The sequence below is a fragment of the Typopeltis vanoorti genome, chromosome 6 (genome assembly GCF_054136105.1).
Source record: "Typopeltis vanoorti isolate ZY-2024b chromosome 6, IOZ_Tvanoo_1.0, whole genome shotgun sequence".
Lineage (NCBI taxonomy): Eukaryota > Metazoa > Arthropoda > Arachnida > Uropygi > Thelyphonidae > Typopeltis > Typopeltis vanoorti.
Genome location: NC_143554.1, coordinates 138067053 through 138091706, shown reverse-complemented (window position 1 = coordinate 138091706; position 24654 = coordinate 138067053). Strand labels below are relative to the sequence as shown.

At 36.2% G+C, this 24654-nt stretch overlaps 1 long non-coding RNA gene across 1 annotated transcript; it reads right to left on the bottom strand.

Moving 5' to 3' along the window:
• Positions 1-524: 524 nt before the first annotated feature.
• On the bottom strand, positions 525-24610 carry LOC150105983 (uncharacterized). The gene is made up of 3 exons (XR_016548468.1): positions 24536-24610; positions 2631-2715; positions 525-643 (listed from the first exon to the last, which is right to left on the bottom strand). It is a non-coding gene; the product is annotated as an uncharacterized LOC150105983 (long non-coding RNA).
• Positions 24611-24654: the final 44 nt, after the last annotated feature.

The window sequence follows — 24654 nt, the reverse complement described above, 5'->3', positions numbered from 1 at the left end:
TAAACCCACTTGTTGTTGGTAGGACTATTAGAGATCTTTTTGGACAGCGATCGAACCAATATCCTCACAGGTCATACGTTTGTTTTCCATTGTGATTTACAATGGAAAACTACACTCAAAGTCATTCACGAACATTGATTTTGGTCTTTAGATGATAGATAACAGAAAAATAGATAAAAGTGTCCAAAATCATTGACGGAATTCGCTATTATTCGGTAATTTCTTGTGTTCATTCAACGATGTAATGCTTCACCCACACAAAACTAAGCAACCATTTTTCGCAATCCAGAGCCATCTTTCGAAATAATGTGAATATATTGTAGAATAGAAGGAAAAAGTATTACAATGGAAAGTTTCTAATTAAGATTTTACATTTATTTGCTGAAACTTTATTTCTGAGTTATTAAAATTTTCAATATAAAAATAGATAACATACTAGCAAATAAAGTGATTATCTTAGTTTACGGTTTAAATTCCATTTATTTCTTTGAATGACTTCAGTAATGAAATCCAGGACCGGCTTGTTAAACACACTCATAATCGCAAACTTTTAGGCAACATACAGTACCTGGTTTACAGTCGTCTCCACATAAATATCGTGGTTTAGCAAAACACTGAACATCAGGATATCCACGGCATCTCACTGAAAGAAAACAGCATCACTGAATCTACACAGGTTTGTTTATATCATATTTAAAATTTTTAGGCAACATTAAAAATTTCTCTAAAATTATAGCCCCAATAAATATTAAATTCGAAAGATATTTCAATTGATTGAATAAAGTGATCCAACTCAATGGAGTAAGGTAGGTTTACCAATAGATTTACAACTGTTTTCCGGTGGGCATCACATCAGCAATGACGTTCAAAGTCAATGATTAGATTGGCATCGGATCAAACTTATTTGATTCTTGTAAAGAATGTCATGAACCGACAGTGGCTTCGGAGACTACGCCCGTTCCACACCATCTTTTAGTACAAAAAGTTTTAGGGAAGAATTTGGATTCTGAATTAATGCCGAAAGGCTGGCAATTAGGGACTTAGCACCAAACAGTATTCTGTATCAGCTGATGTCGTACACACATTATTCGAGTATAACACAATGATATATTATTAGAGAAGGCATATCGCCAGTCAGAGTTCCGGCTCAGCACGTTAACACTGCAAAATACTTTATGTATATTGCATAAATACACATACTGACCGCTGAATTAAAAACTTTTATTATATTTAGGGGTTTCCATATAGTCCTGCGACTGCTAATACCGATCCACTTGAATTCCTTGTGCATAGTTCGGTAATATATGGGTCGTGAACAGTCTTCATTAAATGCTTCCGTCAATTGTGCACACAGTAAGTTTTGTTTCCGTACAAGACTTCTCAGACGACGACGGCAATCTCGTTCCTGACACACTGTCTTTGTACACAATTACGCCTCGTAGAATATGGACTATTTTTACCACTGATTAAACACCAGTGATATCTCACCTTTTGAGAAACCAGTCAGCTCTGCTGTCTTCAAAATTGTGGCTTGCGTCATATGCCCTTTATCGAACGCTAAAAGATCTTGTGTCTTTCTCATTGTCCCTAGTTCGCTAGAATATGTGGTGATGCACGTGACCTAGGATTTTGCATATACGATGTGTAAGTGACGTTTAACTACATCTGCATAATGTTTTCTAATTTAGTGGGCAGTATGTGTAACGTATTATACCGAAATATGGGGCTTATGTTATAAGTAAGCCAATAGGGTTGATAGCAAGCACTCTATAGCATAAATACCTGTACAAGATACATGCCTATTTTATTCATTATTAGCATCTATCACGTTATGATGGTAAGTGACGCATGAAAGTGTATATCGAAATCAGAAATATTACAACACAGATCTTCGCTATATATGTAGACGTGGTGATAGATTTAAATTCAGTAACACTTTTCAGGATTCTAAATACATTGAATACCTGTTATAACAAGATTCATTTGAAATTTAGTAATATGAAAAAAAAAAACCTCTGAAAATAAGCAGTAAAGTGGAAATCCTGGTTTCTTTTATCCTCTGCAAACCACATACCGGTTGTCCTGAGAATGTATGCAGTTAACAAAACAAGTCAGTTGCCTCGTGACCTGGGATGTCTAACAACACGTGATATTCAATATTCACCAACTACGTTCCTAACTATTCATCATTATCATGTGTTTGGTATTTTTTAAGTATGTTATACGTATATGATAGTAGAGTGCAGCATGCATTATGGCAAGTTTTCATTTTAACCTATTTTTGGAGGAGTGGGGGGTAGCGCTGTTGACTATTGTGCTGCGCGCGCGCGCGTGTGTGTGTGTGTGTGTTTACTTGCTGTTGGATCAACGACATGATTTCATTGAATCTGGGCGCTGCATGATTGCATAATCATGCAGCCAACTTAGATCATGCAGATAATTGCAAATAACTGTATTTAATTCAATAAACAAGCCCTTCAAGCAGGTGATGCGGTGTCTTTGAAGATCTCATAGTCGAAACTAAAATAAAGGATGCATTATAGTGGTGCTCGTCGATAAATCAAGTTTATTTGTTTCTTTGCTTTTTAATAAAACTGTGTATTTTCTTAATAATTAAAAAAGATACTTACCGTACTCATTACTTTCTACAACTACAATACTTGTAGTAATACAAAGTACAATCATCATTCCTAGTATTATCTTCTCCATGTTTAGCTAAAATAATGAAATAACATACTATTGTTAGCGTGAAAAAAGCTGAACTGACCTGAAATGACTGGAATATTTAACATTATTCTCTTATCTACTGCTTGGAAAGAAGTCAACGGGAGTCTTAGTGTGAGGAACAAACAGCAATGGCACCCCTTAATAAGATGTAGGACCGCCTTTCGCTGTGCTGACTGTAGCGATCCTACGGGCATACTTTTCACAAGCGTACGATTGCAATCATTGGGAATTTTGGACCATTCTTCCTGTAGGCATGTAATGAGGTCCTGTACTTTTAGTGGATGAACCTCCCTTGAGCTCACCCGCCCCTGCAGATGCTCAGTAGGGTTGCAATCAGAGCTCTGTGGAGGCCAGTCAAATGTGGACGTTCAAGTCCACAAACCACGCAGTTACAGCAACAATATGACAGGGTGCATTGTCTTGCTGTAAGAGACAATGGTCAGTTACGTAGAAACACTACAAAGTAGGAAGCATTGCATTTTCCAGAATGTTCAAACAGCTCTCGGAGTTCTATGTTCGTGGCACCATAGGTCCGAGGCCAAACCAAGAAAAACAGGACCATATCATCACACCACCACCCTCAAATTTCATAGTTAGGGTTAGTCACTGTGGTAAGAGATGTCCAACAAGCTCTCGCCACACCCACACCGGTCCATATTCTAGGTAGAAGGTGTGGTCAGATTTGTCTCTAGATGACATAACTTCCCAAGCTTCCACGTCCCAGTGTACACGCAATTTGCACTACGGAAGATGACAATGCATGTTGTTTCGGGTACTGCAGTGTCCATTGACTTATTTCCTCTCTCTCTCTCTCTCTCTGTATACACACACACACACACACACAGAGAGAGAGAGAGAGAGAGAGAGAGAGAGAGAACTGCAAGAGACATTAAATGGATGAAATAAACCACATATTATTAGCTGACTTTATGAACAAAAGCTGCACGTGATCATATTATTGGATTTCAATACTGAATTTATTTATTTTAAACAATCAATGATCATGATTCAAAAACAGCTAATCGCATTATATTCTGAAACATAGATTCCAATGAAACTTTATTAATGATAACGAAATAAAATAAATAAATAAATAATAGGCCACAGTTCATGGAATTTCAAATTGCATACAGCTTTATTAACAATTCTCACTATTTACTATTAGTAATTTGAAAAACATTAGAAAAGGGGAAATATATAATTATTATGACATGTTACAGAGAGAGAGAGAGAGACTTACTCCATAGCTCAGCCGTTATAGACGAAGCCCTTTTGCCGGAAACATCTTGGTTTGATTCCCGTCAGTGACGTGCAGAACCTTTATATGGTTTCACCCGGGGGGTATGAGGTTTTTTTCACCTGGAAAGTCAGGTTTTTCGTTCACCCGAAAACAGGCAAACCGGACTCGTGAACACACGCATCTACAGACATAGGAAACACCAAGAGGCATAGGGCTAACTACCTTATCCTCGAGACTGTTGCGGTTTCAAACCATCTGGGTAACATATTATAGTTTTAAAATAATCAAATATTTATTATAAAATTCATGCAATAGATTACCGATTTAAAGCTCTGATATAAAAGATTACATTGAAATAAAGCTTATATTACTAGTCGAATTTAAAATAAAATAAAATAAATCCTGAAGAGATAAGGAGAGGCCTGTAATTGTGAACTTCCTTAAATTGTCAGCTCGAAATCATATAAGTAATTCAATTCATTTTTAATACGATTTGGAATTAGAAAATAACTCAATACTTATTGATCATAAGAAATTCATTATTCTACTGTATCTATTTTTAAGAAAGGAAATAAATTAATATTTGCAAAACACATTAACAGAAGTACTAAACAAGTCTCTGAGATTCTCGATATACTATTATAGCGAAGAAATGGGGCTTTTAAATCCTTCATCGCATACAAGTAAACCGACATTAGATTTAGTACTATCTGTTAGCATAATAGCATTCTTGCTGAGTACTTAGCGTATCTTATGTTTAGGAAGGTCTTTAAGTGGGAGAAGAATTTCTCTTTCAGTGGGAGACCTCACCTGAAGGAGCTTGAAAAACTTACACGTTTGGCTCCTAGAGCAGGGATTTTAGATTACGTAAAATTGAATAAGTAACACTTGAAAAAAGATAGAGATATATAGTGGTAGAGTAGAAAAAAAGAGGCCTCAGCTGACCTGTTTTAGTTGTTGACCCCCCCTCAGCGGTGTTTCTAAAAGGGTCATTGAGTTTTCACTTTGAAAAAGGAAAAATCCTGAAAAGGAAGGTGTAGAAAGACTGCGGAAGAAAGATCTATGGGAATGTTACAGAAAGAAAAGAAAAAAAATCATGTGAAGGAACCAAGCGATGGGGGAAGAGCCTGATCCGAGTGATGCAGCTCACAGGGAGCTGCACCGCCTAGATGTAGGCCTTCGCAGCTCGGGTGTGTTCAGGTAAACCCCCTCCTGTATGGACTAAAACTGTCTAGAGGTCTTTAACCTTCTGTAAAAATTGCGTATCACCCAATCTGCCTGTTCCGTGACGTCTGTCTTTGTTATTTTATGCAGAGTGTTGCATAGGTGTGTTCTCTCGTCTTCATTTAGATCCACACGAAATATTAACTGGTCGGGCACAGTCATGGCAATCTACTCTATAAGAAGGTTTTTTCATTGAAAACTGATACTTCCTTCCCGAAGGATGAAGTCTGGTTCATCTCCGTTGTACATTATTTTGAATAATATGTCTGCGGTTTCGATGGGTCCGCTCCATTTCCTTAATATTGCAAAAGCTTTATATGTATTAATGCCATATTAGTAGTTTGTTTCTTTTACAGAAGATTCCTCTCTTTCGTCCTGTTTTGCTATGGGTTTGGTGGTCTTCTCAGTCTCTGATTCAGAGATTTTGCCTGTTTTTGACTTTTTCTTGTCCCCTGTTTCTGGGCTTATAGGTCGTTTACTGGTGTTGTTAGTCTGCACTTCTTTCTCCTCTGTTTTTCCTGGGAGTTTCACTGTGGCGTTATTTTTTTCCATTTCTTCCTCCTCTTTGTGTGTTCGCTCACTTCCTTCCCAGTACTTTCATGTCGTGTGCCTCGCTTCTTCTTCTTCTTAGATTGTGATGCCAAGGTTTCTGGGTTTCTGTGGCAGCTGCCTTGATTTCTTCCGCCGTTGTTTTGACGTGTTCATCCTTTAGAGAGAAAATCTTGTGCTGGGTTTTCCGATTCTCGTTCTGGTGTAGCTGGCGATATGATACCTCCCATCCTTTCTACATGGGTTCTGGATGGACAGGTGTCTACTTTGTGGTCGATGGTGCCACATTTAAGGCAAGCTGATTCGCATTTTTTTTAGGGTATGGCCTGCTTTTAGGCAATTTTTACATTTCAGTCGAGGGCAGTCTGCCCCAAGATGGGCGAAAGCGCCACACCTGAAGCATTGCTTCTTTACACTAGGGTAATTTACCATTACCTGGCAGATCCTATGAGAACGAAATTTGTGACTGCAGTTTTCATCTCGAGAGAGATGATTGCTTCCCCTGACTTCCACTCAGGATTGTCGATGTCGTTCAAAATTTGAACTTTCTGTACGACTCCCCATTTGGAGAACACGCTACGGATGACATTTTCATTTTCTGCGTACTCTAAAGAGAATCTGGGGATTTTTAGCATTTTTAAGATGCTTCCTACAATGAAGGGAGATACTTTTTCCCCAAGACCCTTCAAGGAGCTCGTTTCTTATTTCTATATTTTTAACCACCACTTGGTATCTTCCTTCGCCATAAGGGATAAAACCAAATATATTCTCCGCACTTACGGGGTTCATCAGAGCTTTTGCTAACGTCCTCGCCGGTATGGTAGCATCCACCTCGATGTCGAGGGTCCGGACGCGCGGTAGAACAGATGTCATAGTTGGAAGATTGATTATGGGGGGTTTCCTTAGATATCCCTCCCTACCACCACCAAATGTTTATTCTTGCCCCAGTTTTGTACTCTATCTGGCTGATTAGTTGATTATCCAGAGCCTCGATGAGATCTGTGTTCGATAATAACCGAAAAGAACAGATACTAGATTTTGCTCTCAGCTGATAAGAACTGATACTACACTTTAATCATAGCCAAAAGAGATCATGGGATTATGTTCGTAATCTCATGATTTCAAATAAGACGAAATTTGAAACATTTTTAAGTTTTAAAAGAGGTAAACCGTGAGTAGACATAACTATATATAATAAATAACGGAAAAACTCACGTAGAAATATTATTTAATGGTATAATTTTCGCCCGTGTGTCACAGGCATCTTCAGTACAATTAGGCACAAAAATCAAACATTAACTGACAATTCCAAAAAGCGCTACCTAAGTAGCTGGTGTAAGATAACTAAAAAGGTCAATAACTTTCCTCTAAAAAAAAAAAAAAAAAAAAAAATATATATATTTAATACAATAAAAAGTTAGGAAAGATTAGCTGATTTGTAAAGTACTATCTCCCATAAAGGGGATAGACGTAAGCCGTCGGATCTGTTTAAGTTAGGAGAATGAAGTAGAGTTTCACATGCTTCTTTATAAAGGCGTTCCATGAGAAACTGACTTTTGTGAAGAACTCTTGTCTTTTTCCAATGAACTCTGTGTCTAGTGAAGATGGCATGTTCTGCAAGTCCAGACTTTTCAGGTTTAAAGTATTCAATATAAGATTGGTGTTCTTCTAGCCGAATGGAGGCAGATCTTCCCGTTTGTCCGAAATAACATAATCCACAAGAGCACGGAATCTGGTAGACACCTGGATGATTAAGATGTGGAAGCTTGTCCTTTGGAGAAGCGAGAAAGGTGGAGATTTTTCTAAACGGTCGAAAGGCAACAAAAATATTCAGTGGTTTTAAAATTTTTGCTATACGTTCACTGATGCCTTGTATATAAGAGTTCATTGGAAAAAGACAAGAGTTCTTCACAAAAGTCAGTTTCTCATGGAACGCCTTTATAAAGAAGCATGTGAAACTCTACTTCATTCTCCTAACTTAAACAGATCCGACGGCTTACGTCTATCCCCTTTATGGGAGATAGTACTTTACAAATCAGCTAATCTTTCCTAACTTTTTATTGTATTAAATATTTTTTTTTTTTTTTTTTTTTTTTTTTTTTTAGAGGAAAGTTATTGACCTTTTTAGTTATCTTACACCAGCTACTTAGGTGGCGCTTTTTGGAATTGTCAGTTAATGTTTGATTTTTGTACCTAATTGTACTGAAGATGCCTGTGACACACGGGCGAAAATTATACCATTAAATAATAATATTTCTACGTGAGTTTTTCCGTTATTTATTGTATATAGTTGAAACATTTTTATATGTCCCGTTATTTGTTTTCTACTCTATATAAAATTAGAAGGTGTTAGAAGATTTATTTTGTTCATTTATGATTATGCAGGATTATAAATATCTACTCCATACATTGATGAAATTATTTTTTCTTACTTTATTTATCTTTTTTCCATTAAAGTTCCTTTAATTAGAGGTTTCCAGGAATTTAAGATAAGACGAAATTTGAAACGTTTTTATGCCACGGTTGTGATATAAAATTCGAATCGGATGTGACGTCAGCTTGGTAGGTCATGATTTTATCGGGGGTTGGGCGCCGTAGTTCCCCCCTAGTATATATATATATATATATATATATAAACAAATTTAGTTTAATCCTTTATCCAAGTGTGAGCAAACAAAGTTTGAGCCTGAAAGTATCTTCAGGACTGGAGTAAGGTAGTACAGCACCGGGAAACTCGTTGCAAAGGTGGAACAAGATAACATCACTCCTATCTTAGTATCTCCCATAATGCAAAACACATCTCCTTGCGGATATGTATAATGTTATGCATTAAGGGAAGGGCCACTACCCTGACTAGTTTCGACCTTTATTGAGGTCTCTTCAGTGGGAGCCAGGCCAAGAAGTGGAGATACCAGGCAGAAGCAATGGCGAGGTCATCTTTACCTATAGGAGTTGCCAATAGGTGTGCCACCTTTTTATTAAATTGCTCTGGATTTAGAGAAAGATGTTGAAAGTTTATTTTTCATTTGGTTAGACTATAGTAAATTTAGTTTAATCTTTTGTCCAAGTGTGAGCAAACAAAGTTTGTGCCTGAAAGTATCTTCAGGACTGGGGTAAGTGGTACAACACCGGGAAACTCGTTGCAAAGTTAGACCAAGCTAACATCACTCCTAATCTTAGTGTACATATCCGAAAAGGAGATGTGTTTTGCATTATGGGAGATCTAAGATAGGAGTGATGTTAGCTTGGTCCACCTTTGCAACGAGTTGCCCGGTGTTGTACCATCTTACCCCAGTCCTGAAGATACTTTCAGGCACAAACTTTGTTTGCTCACACTTGGACAAAAGATTAAACTAAATTTACCATAGTCTAACCAAATGAAAAATAAACTTTCAATATATATAAAAAAATAAACAACGTCTGTCCCATCTGCGCTGCAATCAGATTTACATTCATCTTCTGACTAAAAAGACTGATCAAGACATTTCTTCTTCTCATAGACGGACATCCTAATAAGTCTTTCCAATTAAAAGATATTAAAATTATCCGACAAGTGCTTATCTTATTTGGTTTTAAAAATAATAAGGCATACGTATTTATAAATGTTTCCAAGAACTTATTAAACCATTTAACAGTTAAGCGGTATTCAAACAACTTAAATCTTATAGTATTAGAAACAATAAAATAAAATATGCGAAATATTAATAATCATTTTTGGATACCTTTGAACATGATTGTTACTTTTTAAATCCAGTTAAATCGTTTCTCCTATGATAGCGAATTCGAGAGAATTCGGTGCGTTCAACAGATAATACAATCTGACTCTACATTTCGAAGCCTTATTTATACCAGAAATGGTAAACGAATAGGAGAATCTTGTCCTTTTTTTTTCTGAAACGTGATTGGCATCATGCGTGACTTGTATCATTTCACACATAAGCACGGACACGACAGAGGCAATGACATTCTGAGAGTTAAGAAATATCGATTGCCTATGACTGACATTCTGAGAGTTATAACTGACGTGATAAATCTAGTGAAAATGTTGACCATGCATCACAGACTAATAGGTTTCATCATCGGTTTATTTATGTTGTCACCACGATGATGTTCTATTATTAGGAAGCAGCGTGACGTTGTAATAAAATGTGCCCTACCTGAAATTGTTCTCTTTTAGAGTTGCCAACAATAGGGTGTGGCAGTGGTAACCCTAATAAGAATTTCCAAGCAAAACATAACGAGGAGAGTTATAAACAACCTTCTCGAAATTATTTGGAATATTTTTGAAATCAAAATATATTTATATTTATATTTTGAATATAAATATAAAATATATTTATATTCAAAATAATAAGATAAGGAATAGTGACATCATGAGTATGGAATGTTTGGAATTTCCCTGGAGGGACATCTGTGTGTGATGTCACATAGTGTGGTTTGGTTCGCTTACAGAATTGTGGGTAATTCTTCCCGTATGGAATTCTGGGTAATGATTCGCATATGAAATTGTGGGTGATGGTTAGAGATAAGGATTCGTGACGTCATGAATATGGAATGTTTGGAATTTCCCTTAGGGAACATCTGTGAGTGACGTTACGTTATGTGTTTTGTTGTCGGTATTTGTCAGTGACTTGAGATGAGCTTTTTGTTCGCGTGTGGAATTATGGGTAATGATTAGAGATTGGAATTATGGGAGAATATTTGCTCAAGTGATGGGGTCTTTGACTCGATTGTGGAAGTATGGGAAAATATTTGTCAATATACCAGTAGACATTTTCTAAAATGATAGCTATGGATGTTGATGGTGCTCCCCTCGAACATACACACATTTTTTTTTCTTACATGTTCAAATTTTCTAAAATAATTACTGGCTATCAGTGATGTTCCAATCACTCCCCCCTGAAACACATACACATTTTTGTTTTCATATACATAACTCATCTGAATATTTTGATTTGTCTAAAATTTTAAGATCTAAAACTTCATTAAATGTTAAATTTTTTTTTTACTATAATTAAACAGAATTGCATTAAGGTATAAAATTATATATCTTCTAAACAGAATAACTGAGTAAAAATTTCACTGCAGTGTATTTTAGACATGGAAAACATCCGAGAACACCAAACTTTGTTCATTTAGGTTTACAATTGCATATTTTTTACTTAAATATTATCAAGTATATTCACAGAGAATAATTCGAAACATGTAATTACATATAAATATTTCACAAGTTTTAATTTTCACTCTTAACATTTTCAATGAGTTTAATAATAATAAAAAAAGTTCATTACTTACTGTTTTTTTTTTTTTTTTGGTTACAGTACATCAAAATATCTGGTCAAGCAAAAGAATCTTAGTATAGGTTATCAAAGGAAGCACAGCTCCATACATTTGATATATGCTGTCATTCTCGAAACGACACCATCGTGTTTATCATTTCCATGTATTCCTTTGTCACCAGATATACACAATCAGTCCTCGTATAGTGTTCATAAATGTTCCAAAATAGAGAATCTTTATTGAATTTAATAAAGTCTTGAAAATCTAATTTAACCACAGTGTGAAATTAATTCAACCTCACAAGCAAGTTTAACTATGATTTTACAGGACAGCAGTTTACCATCAAGTACATCAAACGCAAAGAAAGGTGTCCAATCCCGTGTTTGACTCATTTCCGTTAGGCACAATTGGCTGTTGTCCTCACAGATAAGCATGTTGTATCTTGTTTGGAATTTGTAGCAGAGGATTTAACATGAAAAGTATTGTATCAGACCTAATGTTCAGTAAAATTTGTATTTCGGATAGAACTATTGTAAGATTTGCCTGTAAATCAAATAAGTGAATTAAGTTGTGAATTGTTCGGAGTTCTATGAACTGATAAAAATGACACACTTTCTTTTAAAGAAAGTTCCTTCCTCTGAAAAATATGCATGGTACTATTAAAGTGAATATATATTTATTTGAAGGTAAACATTTCATTTTTCTTTACAATTTTTTTTTTATTGTCGATATTGATGTCATATATTGTTCAAGAAATAAGGTAACCTTACTTTCGAACAGTTGTTAAAGTTAAAGTCAACCCATTATTAGGTATAAAACTTATGGATTTATATATCAACTTCTAAACAGAATAAGTAAACATTTCACTGTAGTGCAATTTAAATATGGAAAACATCCAACACCAAAAATTATTCATTTAGGTTTACAATTGCATATTTTATTTTGATCATATATTATTTACAACTATATTCACAGAGAATAATTACACTTAATTACCTACAAATATTTCTAAAGTTTTAGTTTTCACAAACCGAAATGTGCATCACTCGATGTGGGCTTTTGATATGCTTCTATATATATTTTTTCAATCTGATTGGTTGTTTTTCTCTATTTTACTTTAAAGCTTGCGTTTTTTTTCCATTCTCAGTATTAAATTAACAGTAGTGCTTTTTTTTTAAACTCATTTATTCTGTTACGTATTTTTTCCAGCACAAATAAAAAATTATTATAATATTCTTATTTCAACTGAATATTAGGTCTGGTGCTATAATTTTCATAATTTTCAACTTAATTCCTCTGTTACAACTTCCAAAGATTATACTTTAGACTCCAGTATTTTTCTTTTGCTTTAGTAAGTGTTGATTGAAAGGAAATGAGACAAACAAGGTAGTAGAGTCACCGATATCTTCTTCTGTTAATATTCACATTGTAGTGTGACAGATTGCACTAAGACTTGGTAATTTGCACTCGTATATTTTGTTTCGCATTCTTAACTAAATAGAAATTAAGACTTTAAATTTAACAAGTGTCTGAAAGTAAAGTTACCATATTTGTTGAAAACAATACGTGACATCAATGTTGACCATAAAAAAAATGTAAAGAAAAATAAAATGTTTGCCTTCAAATAAATATTTATGATCATGGCAAGCAAGAAATTTATCAACTTTTCAAAGTTCTGACATTCACACCCATATTGTTTTCATCATTTGGAATACTCCAACTTATCTCAAACTGATATCTCAAACATGGTCATCAGTTTGGGTGACGTCACTAACAGATATCTGCAAATGAAGAGGTCACTCATCACCCTTTGACTGAGCAGACAAATTATCGCTAGCCAATCTAAATTCATAAAAATATACATCAGGTGATGGAGAGTGATGGGGTAGTGGAAGGGGGAGAGGGAGGCCATTGTAGGGAAGACTGCCATCACCTTCTACCACCTAATGTATGTTTTTTTTACCCCTCCCAACAATTTCGGATATATGAGTGACAGAACTAATCACTTGCTCTTACATCAAAAATGCTGTTTGAGCAAGTAATATTAGTAACTCTCGATGGTGTTTTCAAAAATAAAGAAAAGGTACATTTTCGTTTCTTGTGGGTTTTGTAATGGATAAAATACAAAATGAATAAAATGGTGACAATTTTGCTACTATATTAGATGTATCCAACAGATTAGAATAGAAAAACCAAAAGAAATATGTGAGTTTGCAGACAAATTTTGTGAATTTGTTTGCCACAAACTAATCAGAGACTCTTTTTTTTTTTTTGAAAATAAACTCAGTGAATTATTAGTCTTATTTGTTCATGCCAACCTCCAAATATTTTAAGAAACTGTGTCAACTTTTTGGAACAAAAATAATTCAGTTACAGAAGTAGTTTGGAAGCACAAGGAATCAGATGTTAAATTAATAGTCAGAATTTTTAGTACAGAAGATTTAACATAACAAATATATGTTCAGTTGAAACAATAATAAAGAATATTTTATTTGTGTTGGAAAAATTACTTAACTTAATAAGGATAAATAATATAGAAAACCATTCGGAGCACAGAGATAAATTTTGCCCTATGATGTCACTAAGTAAGATAAAATCGCATCAACGTCATATCCACCAGCATGCAAAAACATGCCCATAAATCATCTGCATGAATGTCACATTTTGAAGAAATGGTCAGATAAACAGTACTATAAAGAATAGCACTCGAGTGCATTTTCAATTTACTGCAATTCGTACATGTGCTGCAGTTTTTTGTCCAGTAAAGTAAAATAATGGGTGAACCCCAAAAGCCATTGAAAATTTCTTTCTCCAGGAAAATAGCATGAGACAAAACAATCCACATAGCTCTAAAAGGATGGAAACCGATTATTTTAGAAGATACATTTGTTGTGTTGTGGTTATCAAGAAGCACATGGGAGATGTTGCATTGCTGGTGGAGTGATATCCTAGGATTCTTGCAAAAAAAGAGTAGATTACGAATTGGAACTTTGAGACTATTATATTCTCAAATGCCAAGATGGTGAACTAATGATAGAGGAAACAGGAAATGGTATAAGTAAACTTTTCTCTATTATCTGTGAAGAAGCTGAACGATTTTCACCAAAAATATATGACGTTGATAATCATTTACTATTTTTGGAAACTGAATTACCACATATTTGTATGATGGGAAAAATTATCGCTAACCATCTAAATTCATAAATGGTAAAATTAGACTTTCAAGAGTTTATTCGAGTCGATAAAGATTGTTTATTTTGGGATATTTATGAATGATATATGAAGACGTCTTGTGTATATCTGGTGACAAAAGAATACATGGAAAGTTTAGTGAGGCACAGTGTCATATCCAGGCTAATACCTCATCAGATGTATGGAGCTGTGCTTCCTATGGTGGCTGTTCTTAAAACTCTTTTGTGTGACCAGCTATTTTGATGTAATGTAATCAAGAAACAGTGAATAACCAACATCAACATTTTCTTTATTGAACTCACTGGAAAATGTTAAGAGTGTAAACTAAATCTCGTGAAATATTTCTAGGTAATTAATGTTCAAATCTTTCTGTGAATATACTTGTAAATAATATTTCAGCAAAATAAAATATGCATTTGTAAACTTAAATGAACAGAATTTTGTGTTGTTGATGTGTTTTCCACAATGAAATTTTTACTCAGTTATTCTGTTTAGAAGTTGATATATAAAACCATAACTTTATATCTTAATGTAATTCTGTTTAATTATTGTTTAAAAAAGTTAACATTTCTTTAGGAAAAGGAAACGAACTTTTAAGATCTATAAAATTACAGCTATATGAAGACCACATGTGTAAAAATCGGTGACAAAGAAATCTTTAAACAGAATTATTAACACAGATCATAATACATCATAATACAAGAAAACGTAAATGTAATATATATATATATATCACTCCTGTGAAATTAATGCTGGGAACAGGAAATAAAAGTGGGGAAAACTGATATCCTGTAACTAATTATTTTAGAAAACTGTCTGATGCTACCTATTGAGATTATTTGAGTTATCTGTAAACTTTTCGTTTATATACTCAAAAACCAGAACTGATATCTAGAACAGAAATGAATTTTCTGTTCCCAGCATTAATATCACTACTGTGAAATTAATGCTGGGAACAGAAAAAAACACCATAATGACACAAGAAAAAAAGTGCACTCATCTCACTTGTCAGAATTTCATACTCTAGCCATCACCCACAATTCTACACACAAGGAGTCACACATACCCAAGATAATAACGTCCATTCCCACTTCAACTCAGTGACATCACTTTGGACAGAAACTTATAGGAACAATAATCGAGTGCATTTTCAGGTTATTTACTGCAATTCATTCTTTCAGGCTGCAGATCATCTTTGTGTGTGTGTGTGTGTGTGTGTGTGTGTGTGTGTGTGTGTGTGTGTGTGTGTGTGTGTGTGTGTGTGTGTGTGTGTGTGTGTGTGTGTGTGTGTGTGTGTGTGTGTGTGTGTGTGTGTGTGTGTGTGTGTGTGTGTGTGTGTGTGTGTGTGTGTGTGTGTGTGTGTGTGTGTGTGTGTGTGTGTGTGTGTGTGTGTGTGTGTGTGTGTATCTCATAAAGTAAAAAAAATGAACAAACCCAAAACCCTTTGGAATTTGTTTCTTTCTTCAGGAAAATAACAAGAGAGACAAATCTTGTGAAATATTTCCAGGTCATTACGTTTTAATTTTTCATATCAAATGTGAATATACTTGTAAATCATATTTCATTCAAATAAATGTGTATTTGTAAACTCAAATAAATAATTAAGGTATCATTGATGTGTTCTCCATATTTAAGATTATTTATTCTGCTTAGAACTTGTAATAAAGGTAACATTTAATTAGTTTTAGAAATGTGAACATGAAAGAAAAAATTGTGTGTGGGGGACACCACTGATAGCCTGTAATTAATTATTTTAGAAAATGTTAACATAAAAAATGTTTGTGTGTGTGTGTGTGATGGGAGGGGGACACTACTGATATCCAATAGTTAATTATTTTGGAAAATGTAAACATGAAAAAAGTGTGTTTGAGGGGTGGGTGAGGAGGACACCATTGGTATTCAGTAACTAATTCAGAACTGCATATCGTAGTGTGTTAACAATCTTTCCAATCTTTCCGCCCGTACACAACGCATACTAAAAGCAGTCTTGAAATTCTCCAAAATTGTAGCGTATAACGAAAGATACTACCAGAAGGGCATAGAAGAAAATAGATACAAAATTTAGAATATAAATAAGTATCATTTAGAGCAGGGATCGACAACCTTTTCGGACTCGCGGGCCACATTCAACTTTTATTTTTTATAATCGGGCCGCAAGCGTTTAATTAAGAGAAAATAGTGAGTGAAAAAATACTTAAGTTATCAACTTTTATTATATCAATTTTAAAACAAAAACACAGAAATATTTCAAGTACGAGATATGAAACAAGCATGAAAATGAAACTCAATGAAAAATTATTATCACATAAAAACAAAGTAATATAGTTTATGCATCGCAATATGTGTGTCTCCTTGCTTAATGGGACTTTTGTGATTGTTTTCCCTTAGCCAAATTATTTATATCCTGAGGTGCAAATTCGAATCGAAGCATGCGAAGTTCATCAGTCAGGTCGAGAAGAAAATTTATTTTTTTTTAAACTCATGGCAGAAAATGCTTATTCCCAAATGTAAGCATCGATAAAATGTTTGGATATTTTCTAACGAAAATGCGTTCTTGAATGTTTCATTGTGCTGTAATTCTAAAACTAAACCTTCCATCTGTAGTTAGTTCGGAACATCATCGATGTCAGAATTAAAAGGGTTCAAAAATAATCGCATTTCGATGCTATTTTTATGAAAATCCACAAATCTTGTTGAAAATTCTGTTTGTAAATCTTCAATGATACCAACAAAAGTTTCCTTTTGTCTGTATCTCCAAGTTGCACAGATGATATCACGAAGTGTAGGCATAAAATTGTTTTAATTTATTATTCATATTATAAAGTGTATTATTTAAATAATTCAACATACGGGCCACATGCCATGTAAGTATGGTCAACCTTTTATAGGCCGCCAAAATTGCACGTTTGGGCCGAGTGCGGGTCGCCGACCCCTGATCTAGTGTTTAAGTGATTTGAAGAAATTTAAGTTAGTTGCTTGGACTGCAGAACTAAGCCGCAACTCGCCTTATACGGATGACTAATTCTCTGTTAGATAACCACGTATAGAGGACGCTATGAAATATCGAAAACTTACCATTTCAAAGTTCATTGACAATTGACATTAATGGATGAAGGGGTGAAGCAAGATGATTTTCATATTCCCCGCTATCTGTTACGGCTACAGTGAGGGTAAAATGTTTATGAGCAGTTTGCTCACCCTGATGGTGAGCAAACTACTCATAATCATAATGGGCATAGAGATTATGTATCGCTACATAATCTCTATGCCCATTTTAAAATAGCTTTTGGTCTTTTATGTTTAAATCTATCCGTTGCCTTCTAGGCTACAGCTTGCTGAACTAGATCACTAGGGTGTATGGACGTCTTTAGGAAAAACTTTGTTGCTCAAGATTGTAGGAAAGAGAAGATATAAGGAATATTTGTATTCTAGATGAAGTTGATTGTTTCTGACGAACAATGGGGCGTTCAGAATCATTCGCAAGCACTTGTTTTGTACACGATGCAGTTTGATACTATTCGTAGTGGAGGTATGGCTCCAGGCTTGAGAAGCGTAAGTGACTATGGGACGAATCGTCAGCTGGTATAAAAGCAATTTGATTCCGATGTTTAGCTTGCTCCTCCTGTTAATTAGTGGGGTAGATCTGTGGCTTTAGATGCCTTTGCACACGTAGTCTTGATGTGTTGGTTAAAAGATAATTTTTTGTCGAGGACGACACCAAAGTATTTTGTTTCTGTCTGCCAGGGAATTTTAGTATTGAATAGTAAGACGTCTCCTGCAGGAGATATCGACCTTTACGTGAAGAGAATGGCTGAGATTTTTTTGGGGATTTACTTTCAGTCTCCATTTGGAGAACCATCTCTCTAATTTTAGAAGGTTTTCTTGTAATAAACGTGGTCGGAGAGATCTGGCTAATAATGCTGTATCATCCGCATATAGGGTCATGATGGATGACTTTGGGTTGTGCAGAATATCTGGCATGTATATAGAGAACAGCAATGGAGCCAGTAGAGATCCCTGCGGTACTCCGGCCAAGATATGGCGCTGAGATGAGGTAGCACCATTGATCTTGACTTGCATGGTTCTGTTCTGTAGATATAATCTAACTAAATGTACCATTTTCAGTGAGATACGAGCTGAGATAAGTTTATGTAGCAATCCGAAGTGCCTTATGTTGTCAAATGCCTTGGATAGATCAAGAAAAACAGCTCCAGTGTGTTGACGCCAGTTGTAGCTGGTGGTAATATATTCCACAATTCTGTGGATTTGCTGGGTAGTAGTATGGTGTTACCGAAAACCGAACTGTTCTTCAGGAAGGACAGTTCGGTTTAGTTCATTTATTGAGGCTTGAAGTCGTGCGAGCATGACCTTCTCTGCAATCTTACCCAAGTTGGAAATGAGGCTGATAGGACGATAATTGTGAGGCAAGTGCGAGTCCTTGAATTGGGATTACATCAGCCTGTTTCCAGGTGGAAGGAAAATAGCGAAACCTTAAGATTGCATTTATTATTATGGTCAGCTGCACTACAGCTTTTTGAGGAAGTAGTTTGATCACCCTATTTGTGATGCCGTCTGGCCCAGGAGCTTTATTGTTATTTAAGTTTTTAATAATATCATATATTTCAGCAGGTGATGTAGGTGCAATATGGTCAGCACCGGTATCATGAAGTTTTAATCTGTGTCTGACCTGTCTGTGAATTTTATAGAAGTGATCGAAGTTTTCACATGAAGGTTTGCACTGCTCTTCTAAATATTTTGCTATGGCTTCTGCTTTTTCGACATCTGTGCGAACAAGGCCTTGGTCAGAAAGTATAGCGGGAAGGGATCTACCTTTGATTCTGATATTCTCAGTAGTCCCAGATAGAATGATCGGTAGGTGAGATAGAGCCTAACGTTTCTTCCCATAATTGGTCTCTGGGTGCTTTGAGTGCATCTCTCACTGTCCCAATTAGTCTATTAAGAGCTGTTTTGTCTTGTGGCGCGCGAGTGTTGCAAAATCTTTTCCTAGCTCTGTTGTTTTCTCTGATCAAGTTCATAATGTCTTCGGGAAAACGACCAGGCTTGGGGACAGATTTGTAGGAGGTGGCTACCGTTATAATGAAGTTAATTTGTTGGGTGAGGCTTATAACTGCAGATTCTACATCTTCTTTTGTAGATATGTGAGGAACAGGTCCAATGTAATCCCTGAGTACATTTGACAATCTTTCCCACGATATATATGAGTGAGAGGGAGGAGACAGGTATTCTTGTTTTTCCAGCTGTAGTAGAATTGGGTTGTGATCAGATGACAACTCGTTCAACGATTTTTGGCTGTACTGAAGTTTAATATCTTGCAGGATAGCTATACCCAGGATGTTAGCAGTGCCAGACCTACTAAGACGAGGTGGTTCGGTGGGGCCTGCCAGAACAGCATAGTTTGATCCTATGTAGTTGGAAAGGATGCAGCTATTCTTGTTGGTGGTACAATTCCAGGCAGGGTGCTTGGAGTGTAAATCTCCGGCAATAATGATGAACTCCCTGACGCCTAAGATGGCATTCAGATCAGAATCCAGTAGCGTTTTTAAGGGTGGGTTGTAAGCTGAGTAGATTTTCAGTCTGCTAGCCGAGCTAGTGAATACTTCCACGCCTGTGATCTCAAGGTTAGTGGTTGGAGGATTGTATACAGAATGGTGTTTGATATAATCTTAAGGAAGATGGCATTGCCGCAGCCTCTGTAGTTTAACCTGTCGTTTCTATATAGGAGATAACCCCTTAATTTAGGGCTGTCTGAAGGTCTTAGATGTGTCTCGCTTATTAATATAACATCTGGTTGATATCTATGGGTGAAATCTTGGAGCTCCAGAATTTTGTTTCTGAGGCCAATTGCATTCCATGCAACGATCTAAAGAGAGAGACTGGAATTTGTTTGTATTCATCTATAAGTGCTGTGAGGATGGCCTGTGTTTCGCTTAGGAATCTTTTAGTGAAGGTTGCTGAAGGGTTTGACAGGCTGAAGTCTTGTAGCATGTTTGCTAGAGAGGCTGTAATAACAGCTGTCAGGCTTGTAGGTACTGTTGGCTGATTCTATTCTGGTGTTGACTTGTTTGTACGGGCTACATCAGCAAAACTTCTTGTTTGACTTTGGCTCCCTCTATCTTTGAAGCTCCCCGACTGTAGCCGCCGAGCCTCCGGCTGTGGTGCAGGGGCCTCTGGTTTTCTTGTACTAGAAGAGGCGGACTGCCCTTATAGTTGGCAGGATGAAGGCCACCGCAGTTGGAACATTTAGCCGAGGTGGTTTTCGGCTTTGTACAGATATTGGTTTGGTGGCTATCCTTTCATTTCAGACATTTAAACTCAGCTTTACATAATTTCTGGGCATGGCCAAACTTTTGGCACCTGTGGCATTGCCCAGAAGATGCCATTTTCCGGAGTGGTTCAGGTGTGATGATGATCCCGCAGATTGTTTGTAAGTTGTAAATGTTATGAATCTCTACAAGGATTAACGGTATGGGAGTCTTGTCGGATCTGTACATTCTGCTGACCTTAATAGGAGGCAGATCCCGTAAGTTAAGATCAACAGCTATTTCTTCTGTATCAATGTCTTCACAGACGCCCCGGAGGACCACTTTTAAGTTTTTTTCCGAACTGAGCGAGAAGATATAGTACTGAATACCTCTGACGTCCATTTCTTTAGTCAACGTTCTGTAATCCGTCACCGTGGCGGGTTGTATCTTTATACCCTCATCCACATTTTTTGGTCTTTGTATAGCCAATGTGTAAACTGGACATTGTAGATCGTAGAGCTGACCAACTTGTGTTTTTCTCTTAGCATGATCGAAGGCACCTTTTCGTTGGGAGAAGCAGTGGAGTCCGAAACTTGACCGTCTTGTTCCATTTCATTGTCTTTGAGTGGTTCTACGATTGTTTTGCGCGGACCTCTTCAAAATCTGAGAGAGTGGAGATCACCGATTCCAACTATTCCTCCGTTTTAGTTGCGTCATCGCCTGTGATGTTTGCGGGGGGGAACGTATCTTAAAGTTTCACCTTTCCCAGCCAATTGTTATTAAGAAGCTCGCCCAGTCTGATGAATTCATGATATACTTCCTCAAATATCGTCTCATCTATTTGTTTGTGACGAGTCAGAAGCTGAGGAAGGGGAAAAAAACCGCTTACCGTGCAGTTGTAGCCTGGCCGGCACTTCAGCAAAACTCGAAATGTTTTGGATAAAAGCACTAGAATGAAATTGTGAGATCTTCAGTATCACTTACTGAAGATCAACAAGTGTCACTTACAAAACTCTCAATCCTCAATCGGCATCACGCTAATTCAAAACGCAAGACAAATATTCTAAAACTTTAATCAACAACCATTCAGAATTATCAAAAATTATTAGTCTTATAAGGACTGGCTTAAATGGGCGAAGCAAGAATGCTTTTCATCTTCCCCGTTATCTGTAGAGGACAGTGTAGGGATAAGGTATTATTGAGCTATTAAAGCTCCGATCATGGCAGGAAGGTAATAGCAATAACCGAGCCTCAGTCAGAACTTCATTGGCTACAGCATTGCCATCCATTACCCTCTGTTTAAGTAAAGGGGTAAAATCTCAAAAAATCAGACGATCTCTAGGCCACTCCATAGTGGGCGAAAGACCGTCCAAATCTCCGCGTTGGTTCCACTCAGTGAAACCGACCACCGAGCAGAACCGCTCATTCCGAAGAAACTAATTCACTGACAAGAACCCCTCAGCGGGCCGTGCCGGAGAACACTTTCCCCGGAGACTCAAATTGCTTCCTTAAGGCAAAAACCTTAAGAGAGCGAACTCTCGAAACTCATCAGGGTAACAGCAACAGCCGAACCTCAGTTAAACTTCATTGGTACAGCATTGCTATCCATTACCCTCCAAGGGTATTGGATTGAAAGAATCAATCAGCGCAACTCACGGTCGATTGATTCACAAAAATCATTAGTTCTTATAAGAACTGGGCGATGGACTGAGTCCTTGACTCTTTATCCCTTCATCTGAATGAAGTAAATCTGTGCTGGTGGAGTGTTATTGAGCTAAAAAGCTCTAGTCATGGCTGGGTAACGGCAATAGCCGAGCCTCAGTTAAAACTTCATTGGCTACAGCATTGCCATCTGTTACCCTGATTAGTAAGTAAAGGGTAAAATCTCAAAAAATCGGACGATCTCTAGGCCACTCCATAGTGGGCGAAAGACCGTCCATATCTCAGCGTTGGTTCCACTCAGTGACGGGCTCCCCGACTGAGCAGAACCGCTCAAATTCCCGCTCAGTGACGGGCTCCCCATCCTAGCTCCCCAACTGAGCAGGACCGCTCAAATTCCGAGGAAAATAATTCACCGACAAGAACCCCTCAGCGGGCCGTGCCGGAGAACACCTTCCCCGGAGACTCAAAGTGCTCCCTTAAGGCAAAAACCCTAAGGGAGCGAACTCAAAAACTCACACCCAGGATAACAGCAACAGCCGAACCTCAGTTTACTTCCTCGGTTCAGCATTGCTATTTGTTACCCTGGAAGTCCTAAAAGGACTTTTTTCTCTTTCTCCACTCAAAACCTACTAGACACAAAAATCATTATAATATGGTGACTAAATATATATAAATCTTATTCAAGAAAGATTATGGTGTCTTATTGTTCATCATTATGTTGGCCATACCGTATGATTTTTTTTTTTGTAAATAAGAAAGTGCAGTTATATTCATAAAGTGAATAGTTATATTCATAAAGTGAATGCATATCTCTTGTCAATGATTGTCTTTAGCGTAAAAAATGATGAGTTTCAGCAAGAAGCCAAAAAAAAAAGGGGGGGGGGAATATATTTCGACAAAAAAGAGGGAAAAGAACATAGCTGAGCACTGTTTTGCAGTTCATCCACTAAGTTCTTTTAACACGTTCATTGCCAATCACGAGATATAGCGCGATGCGAGTTCTCGCCAAACGGCAGATCACGCGTTATCGCGTGGACGTCGTTAACTAAATAAAAAAATAAAATAAAAAATTGGCCACCACACGAAATTCCAATTTTCAGCTTGGCAATGAAAGTGTTAAAACAGTCATTTGACTTTTCACTTTAACTGAAAAGTCCCAAAAGTACAAAGAATTACAACGCAATTCAGCAGCAGAATTGGAATAAAAATTAAATCGAAAATTAAATGTGTAAAATAAATGTAAATGTAATAATAATAATAATAATAATAATAATAATAATAATAATAATAATAATAATAAAATTAAAATAATGAAATAATATAATAAAATAGTAAATAGGTAATAATAATATAATGGAATAGAATGTAAAAGTAATGTAATAATGTAATAATATATAAAATAAATATAAATGTAAAGAAATGTAAAAATAAATGTCCTTGTAAAATAAAAGAAAATGTGTAAAATAAGTATATACATAATAAAACTTGGGAAAGAAAGCCGAAATTGGAATTAAAAAAAAAAAAAAACAGTAAAAGGCAATAAAATTGAGGAAACGAAGTGGGTGAAAACCTAAACCGAGAGAGATCCAGCATTTAAAAAAGGAACACTCCTCCTGTCGCTTCATATAATTCTACTTAAACTATTTATTCTTCATTTTATTATAAAATGAAGAATAAATATCTAATCGCCTAATAAAGAACTAATCGCCTCTCATCTATGCTCCATGGATATGCAATCTGGGCGAAGCTAATACATGGACACATATCCACGTGTCACGTATTACCACGTATCATCTTTATTATTATATGAAAATTTGGAAAATGCTGATTTTCTATCAGTTGTATCGCATTAAGTGTACTTTATTACTATTGCAAAAATATACTTCTTAAGGGTTAAAGAAAACACTATTATGCCATATGCCGAGCACTGTAGTGATGTATTCAGATAGTATTATTTTGGCTGAAAAGACTTCAGAATGAATCCAGTAGGTGAAGTACGTAATCTTGTAAATGCCGTCCTTATAGTCCTTATAAGGACTGGCTTAAAGGGGTGAAGCAAGAATGCTTTCCATCTTCCCCGTTATCTGTAGAGGACAGTGTGGGGATAATGTGTTATTGAGCTATTAAGGCTCTGATCATGGTAGGAGGGTAACAGCAATAGCCGAGCCTCAGTTAGAACTTCATTGGCTACAGCATTGCCAAACATTATCCTCCAAGGGTATTGGATGCCGTTCTTTCGCTTTTACACTTTTATAGCTAAACGGTTTTAAAATATTTGCGATGGTTTATTATCCAGATATTTTATAAGAGGAACCGTTTAAAAATTATGCGCTTAATCCTACTCAAACTAGTATTAGAATAAAGAACACAGATAATTATATACGTAATTTTTGCTTACCGGTTTCTTTGATTTCTATTTTCAATTGAATATTTTCTTTTTTCGAGAGCAATGTGCAAATAAACGGGTGCTTCCTACTATAAACAGTACAGCAATCTGATTCCTTGTGATGTCAAGCC